Source organism: Hirundo rustica, chromosome 5 (assembly GCF_015227805.2).
Source record: "Hirundo rustica isolate bHirRus1 chromosome 5, bHirRus1.pri.v3, whole genome shotgun sequence".
NCBI lineage: Eukaryota > Metazoa > Chordata > Aves > Passeriformes > Hirundinidae > Hirundo > Hirundo rustica.
The window spans coordinates 15,545,001-15,560,036 of record NC_053454.1 but is presented as its reverse complement, the minus strand read 5'-3'; the positions used below and the strand labels follow the sequence as shown (position 1 = coordinate 15,560,036).

General features: G+C 37.8%; 1 long non-coding RNA gene across 1 annotated transcript; it reads right to left on the bottom strand.

The window, feature by feature from the left end:
• Positions 1 to 212: 212 nt before the first annotated feature.
• LOC120753277 (uncharacterized) lies at positions 213 to 6,246 on the bottom strand. Its single transcript, XR_005701044.2, has 3 exons — positions 6,054 to 6,246; positions 5,786 to 5,963; positions 213 to 987 (listed from the first exon to the last, which is right to left on the bottom strand). It is a non-coding gene; the product is annotated as an uncharacterized LOC120753277 (long non-coding RNA).
• Positions 6,247 to 15,036: the final 8,790 nt, after the last annotated feature.

Here is a 15,036-nt window from a genome sequence, read left to right as displayed (position 1 = left end):
CCCAAGTTAATGTTTAATTCTTCCTCCAGCTTTTCTGATATCAAAATGGACCACAAAGAGTCTGGAATCTCAGATGTGTTCAACTTAGAGACAGATTAAATAATTTTCCCACTGAAAAAAAAAAAAATCAAATAAAATTGTAAACACTCAGGCGGCAAAGAATCACTGCTGTTTATTCAGAGGCTTATGGAACAACATCAATATCTTGCTCAGACTCGAGGACCCCCTGCATTCCTCCCTCAAAAACATTAGTAAAAGAAGAAAAGACAATGATTTTTAGAGACAGGAGTCAGAATATTCTTGGCAATTACAGTAAAATTACAGTCCAAGTGGGCAAATTTATTTCAAGTGCACAATGTAATTGTATGATTGCATTGATGCTAAATGACATTATTTTGTCTTTAATGTATAATCAGTTTATATTTAGGTTGTGGGTAGAGAGGAAATGCAACCTTTTTATAATGTCTTTTATTGAATACATTCATTGAAAAAGCCCAGCCCAGATTCTGGCAGCCTCCTTAAAGGTCAGTACAATTATTTTTAAAACAATCACAATATTTATTGTTAGCACCACTAAACTTAGAACCAGATTGGCCCTCTCACTGCTCAGTATCTCAGACCATGCCTTCTCAAAGAAAAAGAGATAATCTTTGCACATTCCTGAAAGGTTGGTGATTGGGGGAGCCAAGGCTGAATGAAGCCTTGCTCTACAGTCTTGAGCATTAACACCACCTCCTCTACCCTATCAGAGTCCGTCTGAAAGTAGTGATAGCCTGCAGGCTATTGCTATGAGCAGCGGGTTTCAAACACAGATTTCAAAGCTCTTCACAAAGGATTACCGTTATCTGCATTTTACATACAGGAAACAAAAACATTTGGGAAGGAGGTATTCTCTGAGGATGAGAACAGGAGAAGAAGCATCACCTCCCTAGTTATCATCCATACATTTTCTGTTAGGCTAGCAACTTGAAAGCTGATGATAGCCCACTGAAAAAAAAGAAAAAAAAAAAAAAAAATTGAATATTTTTAGTAAACAGGCAGCTTCCAGCATATTCCAGTTCTGCAGACAGAAAATGATTCACTGAGTTTAGTGAACTCATATTAACTTACATGAGTGAATTCAACTGTTATATACAAAAGCTAAAATGGTGATTAGTTATAAATCTTCTTTATATTTAGTTTCTCTATAAAAAAGAAAAATTCTCCCCCAAAATCCAGCTGTTCCTAAGAGGAAGTTTTGTTCAAATATAGTTATTGAAATCAGAAAATTGTCTTTTTAAGAAATGTCTAGACTACACCTTAACTTCAGAGAGAAGGTGTCCTCTACAGCACCTTTAAGGAAATAAAAACCTGTTTAGAAATTAATTTTAGGTCTAACATGAGGAAGGAAGAAAGCCAACTATGAACATAACTTTCTCTAGGAAAAGATCCTGACAACATAAAACCTTTTTTGTGCTGGTGAGGTAATGCTGTAGGTGATCTCATAAGACTTTTCCACCTGTAGCATCTGCATTTCTGAGAATTTCCACAGAGACTCGTACTCCAGTACTTCAAATAGGCCACAGGATCCAAGAGGAAGCTGAATGGGGTTTTTTGTTTGTTTGTTTTTATGAAGTGAGCAAGATACCTTGTTCTTCAATAATTTTTTCACATATTTAGATTTTTCTATTTATAGAGAACAGCTTTACAATTAATTGACAAAGCCAAAATGAAGATGCAATGCATATTTTTGCACATCCCTTTAACATCGAAGCATGTGAACAGTAGTGCTATAGGTTTCACCCCTTTTCCTTTTTCTATTTTGCCTGCAAAATAAAAGGATGTTTGTCACATTACAGTTGCCATAATGGAAAATGACAGCACAGAGGTTTGAATGTCATTGTATTTCCATGGCAATAGACAAACAGTGCTTATTACTGGTAGTTTTAAGGTTTCACTCACATATTGGAAGCACTTTTTAGTTCTTTCTTCTTATGCAAACATATTTTAGTGATTTTTGGCTGGCTTCATCCTTGCTGGCTCAATCAGGTGCAAATTAAATGACAGTTCTGTGGGCCAGGAAGGCCTCCTGCTCCATTGAGAAATAAATCCCCTTGTGAAGACAAATTTCATTTCCACTGCCACCCCTTCCCTCAGTCATAGCACAGAATGGTATCTTTATTTTCAGTCCAAGGAGCATACATTCATGTATCCCCACTCCTAAGCCATTCAGGTTTCTGAAAGCTTAAAGCAGGAGTGAACTTACTCCCTTTACTTACCACATCTGACGGAATTAAAACCAATGCTGTAACTTTTACTAAGTAATATTTGGGCTACAAGTATTTGTTTTAATTCACATACTGTCCAAATCAAGACAGATGCCTCTTTAACACACTGGTATCTTAATTACTTGAACTTCTGAATTGCCTATGCTTACACTGATCACACTTAAATGATTTTTCTTAAGTGAAATGTAAATTATCCTATAATTACAATTGTAATTGAGGATTTATCATAAGAAGTAGAATAATGTGAGAGCCTCAGAAAAAAAATTATCCTACTCTGAGGCAGTTAAATTAATTAGAAGGCCAAACAGTGCTGTGATTTGACTTAGATTCTGTAGCTAATATTAATTTCTCTTTAAGAAATGTTCCTGTTTTATTTTCACCAAAAATAACTTTTATTTTCATCAAAGCAAATAAGGTTAATTGTTGGGCATTTAGTACCTATAAAGTAAGTTCTAGTTTTAAAGGTTCACTGGAATAAATTAAGAAATTAAGTACCACCCAGCCACATACTCACTTCTCCCAACCTTATGGGGAGGAGAATTAGAAAGAAGAGGTAAACCTTATAGATTAAGATAAGAGCAATTTATTAATTGAAACAAACAGTTGTTGTTATCGTTAATAATAATATACCAATAATATTGTAATGAGTAAGACTGTAATTATAAAGAGAGGGAGAGAGAGCACCTGGCTGACAGAAACAAGTGATACACAGCACAGTTGCCCATCACTCACTGACCCAGCCCATCCCTGAACAGCAATCAGCCTCTTCCAGCCAACACCCACATACTGGGTGTGATGCTCTGTGGTGTGGAATATCCCTTTGGCCAGTCTGGGACATCCTGTCCTGGATACACTTTGTGCCAGCTTTTTGTGCAGCTCCTCACTAGTAGAGCAAGAGACAGTCCTTGACTCAGGGTAAAAATTTCTTAGCAACAATAAAAACACCACTGTTTATCAACATTATTCTCATACTAAATCTAAGAAACCCAGCACTGAACTAGCTAATAAGTAGAAAAGACAGCCCAGACCAGGGCAGGCTCTTAAGATAATTTTTTTTCCTGCATGTATGAAATCCCAAGGAAAGGAACAGTACAGCATCAGTTGTGATAGAAACATCTAATCATAGACTTGGAAGAAGTCTCAGACATTTAGAAAGTGTCTGTGACCTCAGCCAGAATCAATTATCTATCACACCTGACCAGTTTGTCCGGCCTGCTCTTAAAATCTTCTAGTTATAAAGACTCATACTTACTTCCATTCTAGTATTTCAGAGCCTTGGCAAGTTTATTCCAATACCCCATCTCTTGCTTGATATTCATCTTGTTTCTGTCACCATGGGGACAGAGCACAGAAAACCCCTTTTTTACAGCAGCCCTTAGATATAGAAGTTTTTTACCACATCACTCCATAGTCCTCATTTCAACAGGCTAAACATCTCCATCTTATAATTTACTCTTCCCCCATGTATCACACTTGCATGCCAAGGTCTTGGTAGTGGCGGGGGGGTACAGGGTGAGGGAGGCAGAGGTGGTGCTGCTGCATGGCTTCTGTGAGAAGCCAGAAGCTGCCCCACTGTCCAACAGAGTCAGTGCCATCAGCCTCCAAGACAGATCTGCTGCCTGCCAAGGCTGAGCCCATCAGCAATGAGGGCAGCACCGCCAGGATAACGGCAGGGAGGGCAACAACTGCACAGCTGCAGCAAGGAGTGATAACATGTGAGAGGAAGGGCCCTGCAGACACCAAGGTCAGTGCAGAGGAACAGAGCAGAGGAAACCCCAAAGGGGTTCCAGGAAAAGAAATTGAGGAGGAAGGAGCAGCAGAGGCAATGAATGAGAGCAGTAATTGTTTTCCCTGCCTGCCCATGAACCCATCATATTTCTGACCGCTGTCCATCTAAGAAGAGGTGTGATAGAGCAGTTTGGAGGGAACCTGATGTTCAGCCAGGGTCAACCCAGAATATCCCTCAACAACTTCTTAGAATGTCTGAACTCACTGTTCTTTCACATATTTTGCTTCTTTCTTGAAAAACATATGCCCCAAACTGGGTTCAACATGATGCCCTACTAGTTGCCTAGATTAAACCTTTACTAAGATTTTTTTAGTAAATATGAACAATCATGCTTAAAAGATTTTTATCTCTCTTCATCACTAGATTCTTCCTTTCCCTTGTATTTAATGAGTAAATAACTGTCAATATTCCAGTGTGATATTGATGCTTTGGGAAGGCTGGAACAGAGTTAGAGAGTAAAGTAGATATTTATTGAAAGGCCTTTAAGGGTACACCTCCAGCACAAGAGCCTAGCCAGGGCTACACCCAAGGTGGACTTAGAATAGTCACAAAATGGGTGACTGGTTATGAGGTTTTACACTTTTATAAGTTTTGGTCCATTTTCGTATTGGGGTTTAATTGTCTGATTACAGCTTCAGGTTGTGAGGTCTCATCCTTCTTGTTTCTCCCTTCAGTCTACCATTGTTTATGCTGCTGGGCTGAAGGTTGTCCTTGGTCTTCAGCAGGAAAAGGATCTGTTTTGTCTACCTACTCTGTGGAGAGCTTACTGGCACATAATATGAAGCTCAGAACTACACCCCTAAGCAGCATAGAATCTGAAAAGCATGAAAGCTAAAATTTAAGGCATCAATTTCTGGTCAACATCTGAAAATGTACCCATGAGGCGGCATGTTCTCAGTGCAAGATGTGAGATAATGAGTCTGCCTTAAAACTGAAATTTGCTTAATAAGACAAGAGATCTTGACCTGCATAAATAGGCAACTAACAAAATTAACGATATTAAACCAGAAGAGTAGTAAGTTTATCAAGATCAAGTAGCAAGTTAAAAATTAAGTTCCAAGTAGAACAGAACCTTTGGATGGATGTACTCAGAGATGACAGGTAACAACCTAGTAACTAGTTTTTCATACTAATGAGGCTAAAAACCTTGAAAGAAATAATTAAAAGTAAATATCCTAAAATTTAGTGAAGTAATGATCAAAATAAGGAATTAGAAATGTTCTCAATATGAACAAAAGTTCAGTAACAACTGAATGAACTACCTTTGAGGCAATGGGGATTGAAACTTCCCACAGGTCCTTGCAATTAACAAAGTTTCTGATCTACTTCCCCCCTTCCCTCAATAAAGGCCTTTAATAACACACCAGTTCATAATCTGATTTTTTTTTTTCACCTCCCTGAAATAAATACCTGCTGATTTTGCTTAGTTTTGAAGAAAAAAAAATTATAAAATAAAAAACTATTATAAGAGGGTTATTTCTCTGGTGTGAGTCAGAATACTCCATTCCAGAACCCCAATCCAGCATCTAGACTGAAAAAATATTGTATAGCTAATTCCAATATACCACTTAATAAATCTAAATTTAAAATAAAATATTGACTGGCCCCTGTGATAACAGATTTTGAGACGTTCTGAGGAGTCTACATCAAAGAACAACAGTTTTAAGCTCTTTTCAAACTTTCAAGAAGGTAACACATTGCATACCTTCAAAAGTAATAGCAGTTTTACCTTTGAGAGTTTGGTGATTTCTCACAAGTCCTTTGTCCATCATCATTGTTGTCTTTCACCCCCACAGACTGTGAAATCTTGCGGTCACACAGTTCGTGCTTCTAATGCCAGAGGAGCTTTCCCACCTTCAGCCCTGAGTCCTACCAGGCTCATGTTGCAGCTCTGAGAACGTTCCCTTCTGGGAATATTTTAAAGCAATTGCTTCAGTAAGCACTATCTCTCATCAGCTGCTAAAAGGTTTCCACTCTGCCCTCTGCAGCATATTTACCTCTATGGATGGGGACCACTGGAGTCAGTATTAAGCCCAGCTTTGCCTCTGGACTCCCAAGGGTGGCACATGAGACCATGTGAAGCGTTGGGAATTCACTTTCCAAAGCCGACTGAGAAGACAATGGTGGCCTTACAAGGCGGAACTCAGACAAATTTTTTTCATTCTGAAGGTGTGGATGTGAGTATTCAGATGTGAAATGTGCGCTGGTCTGCCCTAATTACCAGTGGTCATGCTCAGCTGCAGCAGTTTGATTTCTCCTGGAGGTGGGGATTAATCACTGAATAAATTAGAACTCTGTGTTTTGACACAATGCCAAGAATGATGGGTCCTACCTCTGGTTTCAATACAGTGTCTTTGTCTTTCTTGGCTGCTACTTCAGGCACTGAAGCTGCTGTCACTGACTGGTAATTTGTCTAGAGCAAGATACTCTGAGGTGTAAAAGGACTTATGAATGACCCTTGAAGAATTCCAAGGCAGGAATAGCAAATACTTATCTGCCTCTCTGCTGGAAGTCACACTCTCTCATGTCTGAGAATTATGCTCCTTTTGTTTATTAAGAAACAACTATTTGTTTGACAGAGACCTCACTTCACTGACACCTAATGCTATTGATATTTTGTAGATCATCATTGTGGGGAAGCATCAGAAAAACAGTTAAAAAGGGAATTGGCGTTGGAAGGCTACCATAAGGCAGTAGAAACATTAGCTTAGTTAAACTAAATCATGTGGGACTGTATCACATGAGTAGATGAAATAAAAATTACTATTTTAAATGATGGAAGAACTAGTAAACGTAATAAATTTAAACCCATCTCTGTGATAGGTAACCTGGATTTGTAAGTGCTACAGTAAAAGTGAATCTTTAAAAGAGATGAGACCTCGCCAACCTGCATATAGCTGATGGTTTGTTTTCAACAGTGATTAAACTGACCATAAAATCATCAGAAAAACAGTGTAAATATCAACTGGCAACAGCTGCTCCTGGGGAATTTCTGAAAAAGTGAAGCAGTGAGTATTCGGGTGGGGGGGGTGGGGAAAGACATAGTTTAGTTATACAGAAAGAAAAATTAAGTCAATAGACTTGAGGTGCTTGATTATGCCAAAATGGAAATAACTTTGACATTAAATAATGATAATTATCAAGAGATTCTGCCTCACATCTTTAACAGGCATAAATCCTACAGCTATAGAAAATTTGAGGATAGATCATGGCTAAGTAGATCAAGGGATCTAAAGTTCAAAATTTGGTTTTGGAAGAAAGTAAAGTCCTACTTATACCTCTCTTTTCACAATTAACATTGTTTTGTTCTTCAGAGAGTTCTCATAATTACAAAAAATTACTTACAAAACAAAATAATATTCAACAAGCTGAAACATCAACATTTAGAAGAAATTAGCAATTTTGAGCAAAGCTGAGAGTGGAATGTCAGCTTTTGTGCCCACACACATAGCTGCTGCTCCTCTCTATTCCTGAGGTTTAAAGAATGTGCTATATATATTGTACATAATTCAAAAATTGTTAACATGGTTTTCACCCAGGAAAACATGTTTCTGGATTTTTGATAAATTCCCTATTTTACTAAATTAAATCAGAGCATATTGTCATAAATGGGTACTTTTAGGATAGGAAAGATGCAGTACTAGAAAAAACTTTATGTACATGACCATGTGTTTAACTTAGAGAACTTGTCCTCCAAGAGTGATTTTAATAATTTCTTTCAGGATGTCCTTTTGTAAATTGCAAGCGTCTATCCATAAGGATATGTAGGTTAGCACTGAGGATATCAGCCAGACTTGGTATTCAAAGTGAAGTTTGTTCTCTCCTTAAAAACTGTGTCTGTGCAACACCACATAAATAACAGACTTTTAGTTTTTGAGAGCCCCACAGAGAAGTTTTGTAACGATCTTCCAAGTTTGATTATAGATTCAATGTTTGTGTCATTTATGGTTTAGCTAGAATATCTTTTAGAAAGACATCAAATCCTGATTTTGAAACTATAGGTAACGGAGAATACATGACTTTTTTATTAGATGATCCCACAGTCAGTTATCTTCACCTTAAGAAAAATAAATCTACATCTAAGTAGGGACTGAACTTCAGACTTTGAACTAAGTTGTTCCGTTGCTTTGGGTTTCATTTTTCCTTTTGATCTGCATTTTTATTGTTTGCTTGGGCAGGATTGTACCAACATGTTGCTACAAGCGAAATTCATCCTGAGAAATTCTTCCATCTCCCACCCAATCTGGGTACACCACCCAATCCCTTTTATCCCCAAGAAAATGGCTCTTGTGCAGGCGCTTGTAAAGGACTAGTGTGAACCCCACTGATACCTCATCCAAGGCAGTAAGGCAGGGGGCAGATTTTGCCCACATAGGACTTAGAGTATCTGCTGTGTCTCAGCAGTGGCAAAAAGTACCATGAGTTATCTCTCTCCACCCTCCTAAACGAAGGGACAGAGGCATGTGGCACGCAGAGTGACACACCATTGCACCATCAGCACCCACAGGAATTTGGAGAGGAACATTCCTGCGTTGTCTCTGTGTCCAGGCACACTGTGGAGGTAGGGAAAGGAGCATGTGTTATATGGGCAGGTGTGAGATATGAAGAGAGATGGGCTTCCTCCACAGAACCAGCTTCAACAGAGCCCATGCCCTGTGGCTGGTGCTGCTGTCAGCATGGGTAATTGCTTAAACAATGTTTTGAAGGTTCTTTTGCTCATGATGGCAAAACTGTATATAGAATCTGCAACCACCAAAACTCACCCTTCCCTGAAGATTGTCTCCTGACTAAAGCTTTGGACTGTGAATTGAGATGAAGGGAACCTGAAATAAAGGGGACACCTTTGTTCAATTATCTCAGGTCTAGGGAGAAATAAACAAGGCTGAGGGAAAAGAATGTATCCACAAGCCAAACCCAAGAGCTGTCCTGAAAGTCTGCTTTGGATGTGTTCGGGGTAGGGGAGACCAAAGCCCACAGATTCATCTGCTGAGGCCAGGTTTGCACAGGCTCCCCTCTCTACCAGCCCAGGGGGAAGGAGGAGAGTTTTGGGGGTATGGCATAACCTCTGCTCAGAAGCAGTGAACTCCCATCCTCCATTACATAAATTGGCTCAGCTGTAAAACCCCCACCCCCAAAAGGCCATGGGACATCATCCATGGGACATTCATGTGAGGGGCAGCTGAGGGGGTCTCATAAACCATCAAAGACCCCCAAAGCACTCCCCGGACTCATTCCTGAGACCTTGCACCAGAGTACTGCGTGTGATGCACAGGGATGTAACAGATGCAGAGACTTGCAAGAAATTGTGTCAAACTTGCCCCCATTCCAGGGGAGGTACCTGCATGTTCCCACCTGGTTTGAACATATATTAATCCATGAGACTCTGTTTTTGGGGGTGACCCTCACCAGTAAGAAGGCCAGATGGAGAGAATCAATGGGACACCACTGGGATCCATAGAGTGGTGATATTTTCTACATAATCTGTCTCTGTTACTCTACCTCACCCCTCACTTCTTTTATATTTCTTTCTCTCTCTCTGTCTCTCTCTCTCTCATTTACTGTTAAATAAAAACAATACCTCTGACTTTGGCATATGGTCTCATTTGCACCTGATTTCAGGCAGAGGCATCACTCTAAAAATTTTAATAACTGGATCATAAAACCATGTCAGTCACCAGAGAGGACCCAAACTCATTTCCATCACAGCCCTTTGGGGAAGGGAGACTTCCTTTACCAACCCTGCACAGTCTCTGTTACAGGTAACAACTGTAGCACTGTTTCACCCAAAATGAAGGGAAGTGCTGGTGCTGACTTGCAAGTGGAATAAATTTTTACCATTGTTTTCATAGCTTGCTGTGATTGAAATAACTACTCAGTATTTTTCCTGGAAATTTCAAATGTGTTTATTTAGAAAAAAAAACATTTAGATAGCTTAGGTGGGTAGGAATATTCCCCCTCTTAATACTTCCAATTGTTTACTTTCCTAGCTAGATCTGCTTCCCTTTATTGCTCAGGTAAATTTCAAACAGCAGTTTTGGCCTACGTACAGCAGATAATGTATGTTGACTCCACTTCTGACAAATTTATGATGCATCTTTGGTAAGACACCCTTTTCTGAATATTCATTTTCTCAGAGGGATTGGATTCTTTCTTCTGACTTCAGCAGCCTTTGTTCACAACCACCAACTACCACCATTATAATCTAATAAACATGATATCAGGAAGCGAGGGTTTAACCAGTTCTAACCAATTCTCTCAACACACAGCTGACTAAAAGAAACTCATAGAGATATGTGATATTAAAAAAAACAAAAAACAAAAAAAAAAAAACAACAAAAAAAAACAAACAAAAAACAAACAAAAAAAACAAAACAAAACAAAAACACACACAAAAAAAAAAAAAAAAAACCAAAAAAACCCCACCATTTCAAATGCTATTAATTTGGGACCTTAGAATGTCTGCTGCAAGTGAAGGAAAAAGGTGTGTCTAAATAACTGTAGAAAGAAAGTGTGGGTGGGGGTAGGGAAAGCTTCACAAATGATAACTAACTTTGTGAACTAAATCCCAAATAGTATTGTAATTTTGTAATAGATCTGAAGTGGAGAAAAAAATGTGTAAAATCTTCTTAATGAGCATTTAAACACAGAGTCCCCAAAGCAAGAACTGAATCGACAAGGGCAAGTCTCAGTGAGCCAAATCTTTCTGACACCTTGCTGTCTCCTAAATTGAGATGACAAGCTGTCTGCCCCAGGGGGAACAGTGGGCTATGAGCTGATGAAAGCAGGGAGATATACCAGATATAACTATGCCACCATGTTCTAATCTCTTCTGCTAAGTATCTCAGCTCTATACCCCTTGGATTTGCAGAGGCATCTCTAATTTGCAGCCTGTTCAAATGCTGCCCTTAATGCTTCTTTTGCCTTTGATTTTCAGTTCATAGTAGATCAGTTGGTAAAAGTTATTTACTTAAGTGAAAAGGCGTTTAGTTGTTTTGCAACATAAATGCATTCTTTAAAGAATTTTCCAAAGCACTTACACAGATAACTGCCAATGAGTGCCAGAAAGCATGAAGTTTTTCATTATCTTGAGACCTATACATTTGTTTAAAAATCTGTACTATATGCTTGTTAAGGTCACTTAACATCACACAAGTGAGCTCTGTTTGAGGAATTGAGTCTCAAGTTATCTGTGGGTTTTTTGTAGCTGCAACGATATGAGGCAACTGGATGCCATACTGAAATGGAGATGCTAATGAACCTCCTGGTGATAAATCTCTTAGGCCAGCTGGTCAGTTAGTCTCATTTCAAGTTGTTCTGCATATTCACCAACCTTTCAAAAATGATACAAACAGGACATGTTTGGAAAAAAAAGACATATAGTCACTGCACTAGCCTTAATCCCACAAACCTCCTAGCAGCCTAGTACATCACTGGGCTCCAGAGCAATTGTAAATGCAAACCCCATCCAGGCATAAATAAATCTGAATCATCTTCAGAGAATAAGCCTAAAACTCAGTTCATGTCCATTCCCTAGGGACAGATGCTGCAAAGCCTATCTCCTAGTATAAAAGAGACAGCGAAATAGTTCAGGCAGTTGGAAACATTAGTCACTAGACCACTGATTCAAAACCCCATGAAGATTCAGCAGAATGAAAGAATTAATAACTTTATCTTGAAAGCTCATTTTGACCATAGTTGTTTACAAAAGCAAACCTTCAAAGGAAAATATCGGACTATTTCTGTTGGTTTTGATCCTTTATAAAAATGATTTTCAATTTTGATTTCTATTTCAAATGCTTAAAAATGCTTGTTACAAAAATAAATATAGCTCAGCAGGATCTTCACACAATATGTTGATTACAATTCTATGATATTTATTTAAGACTGAGAGAAATGTCCCTGGCATATTGCCAGTATCTTTCACTAGTATCTACAGTCAGTACAGAGTCTGCATAACTTCAGAGGTTAAAAAGGATAAATTTACTTTCTGCTTTAATTATTTAGGAGAAGACTGTTGGTCACTAGTGGCTGATAACATTCCTACTGTTAAAGGCCCCTTTATCTCACACAGTAAGGAGAAATGTAGCTTTTTATATAAATTATCATCTTTATATAATGCTGGGGTTTTTACACATGCCAAATTTTGCATTAATTTTAATTAAAACCAGGAAACTATAATACCATGCAAAGATCATAAATTACAAATTATTGATAATTAAATAGTACACGTGGCAGTACTTGAAAGTATTTATATTTATCATTACAAGAATCTGAAATAATAAGAGATGTATGACAGCTGAGACCTATTATTGTATTAAAATTTAGTTCTTATAAGCTCCAGCTTTCTTTCATTAAATTATTCATATAAAAGCTTATAATTTGATACAATATTTAATTTTTAGCACATGATCAGTAAATTATGAACATTACTTTTGGTACATTCTTGCATTCTTTTTGTTCTGAGTGATACAGTACATTTCTTGTGGTAAATAACTGAAATTTTTCAACATTATGATTTATAGTTCTCTATTCTATTGGTAATCTGTTAATGGAACAGTTTGTGTATGTGCATGGCTGAGGTGTTGTGGCAGATCATCACCTCTGTATTTTTAAAATTTTTTTTATCATCTCTGATGTGGAGAGATTTGTAGAGTTTTACTGGGAAAAATAAATATGACAAAATCTGATTTTAATAGAATGCATATTTTGGCAATATTTTTAATACTCATAAAACAATCTTTGAATCTTTGAACCTGTGAGATCTAAGAGGTATTCCAGACTTCAGAATGTCATGCTACAAATTAAAGTGTAATAACTGATGTGAATCTGATTTTCAGAAATATTGGATCCCAAATCATACCAGTTTGGATTAATAAGAGCAGATGAGCTATTGTTTTTCTGTGGGAAAAAAAAAAAAAAAAAGAAAAAAAAATCAATCTATTATGCGGATGTGCATTTTTAAATAAACATCCATAAAAACCTCATAAAAGCCTAAGAATAAAAAAGAATTTGAACTAATTCTCTTAGCTAATTTGCAGCGTGGACTTTCATTGGTGCTAATAGCAGAAGAAAGGTTTTAGCATCCAACAGCACAGGGTCTATTCTTATTTGTTTTAAGTAACACCTTTAATAAAAGCTGTCATGTTCCTAGTGAAATGAGTGACTGTGTATGCATCTGTGTAACAATGTGCAATAATAAAGATGTATCCGTTTTGTATGCGCTTACATGCACTAAGTGAATCTCATGATTTTTGAAAGGCACAGGGTTTCTAACACTTTTGCTTTTGAATCTGCATAGACCCTTTCCCTTTCTTCATTTCTTGCTCTCTCTCTGGTGAAGGACATGAGGGCATGAATATTGCTGACAGGAAAAGCATTGCTTAATGAAAATAAACCAAGCTAAATATTCTAGAGGAAGGATACCTCAACACTGAAACTATGTTCATTTGCTTTCTGGGCATTTTAGCACCAAACAGACAAAACACTTGTGCTTCCAGTAACTGGAATGCAAAAAAGAAACAAAATCAAGAGCTTTTCACGTGGAAAGATTGTATTAGCCCAGGGAACAACAGTCTCCTGATACTGCTGACCCACAGTGTAAAGAGGAAATGTAATTTAAACGAGAGCAGGTGTATATTACGCAATGACCTACTACCATGGTTCTCATTTCTTAACCTTTAAAGGGAGACATCTATTTGTTGGAGGACAAAAGAATGGTCCTGGTATGAGAGAATATGACCTACATTAATACACAGTAAAATATGGTTTATGTTACAGAAAATTCTTCATGCACATGAATATGCACATATACAAATCTATCAGTATTAATTTTTTTTCTTTACTTGAAAATAATGAAAAATCATTATCAGAACCAAAATGTTTCTATGCAGGGGTTTAAAAGAATGTTTAATGCAAGAGAAGAAATCTTTCCAATTTTGTAAGTGATATTCCATGACCACATAAAGGGTAACTGCAGACACCTTTTATGCAGCATTATATTTTACCATCATTGTGGAAGCTTTGCCACTGTAATTCTTAGGGTCCATCCCACTTCTAAGCAGCCATCTCCATGGCTTGGTTTCACATTGCTACAGAGATCATTCCATCACAGTCCAACAGCCTACAAGGAAAGAAACCGGGAAATGCGTCAACCTGGCTCAACAGCGTTCATCTGGGAGAATACCTTGAAATTTTCCCATGGTGACTCAGATTACTTTAAAATTTTTGCATGCTGACATTATCTTATATATTCATGAGTTGTGTGAGCTCTCTTAAAGGAAAACCCCATGAGCAGATGCAGCCAAAGGAGGGGCTGCTCCATGCAAAAAGCAGCCAGGGCCTCCAAGCTCCCCACAGTTTGAACAGAAATGCATGCATAGAAGCCAGATGGATCTAAGCATGGTGTCAGAACAGACCAAGCTTTGAAAAGAATCCAAGGGGAAGTTATTCCACAATTTTCTTGGACTATTAGAGATAACCTCTTATGGATACACTGAACAAAATGGTTTGACTGTCCCTCAGCTTTTTCTTTTCATATATGTGCAGTCTTAATAATACTATCACTAGCTCATCTTGTGAGGAATTCAAAGCAAATAGCTGTTATAAAGGATAGACAAAGGTCATTAACCTAAAACTTTTGACATCAACAGGCCTACCTGTGTGCATGAGTATTGGACACCACAGAATATTAACTAAATAATATTTAAACTATCATTGATATGTCACCTTAAAGCAAGAGTCTATGTTACTGAACACTACTTATCTCTAAACATAAATCTGTTTCTTGATCTCCACAGTTTCCTATCATGAACTCTTTGAATTTCTTTCAGCACCATCTGGTACCAGAAAAAGTAAATCATATATCTGTACTTTTTCCAATTTTCATACGCATCAAATACTTTCTCTTGGTACTGGTGTCTGTGGTACCAGCCCACCAATAGGACTTGTCCATGTTCAGGTCCTGTTCAAAAAGGAGAAAGC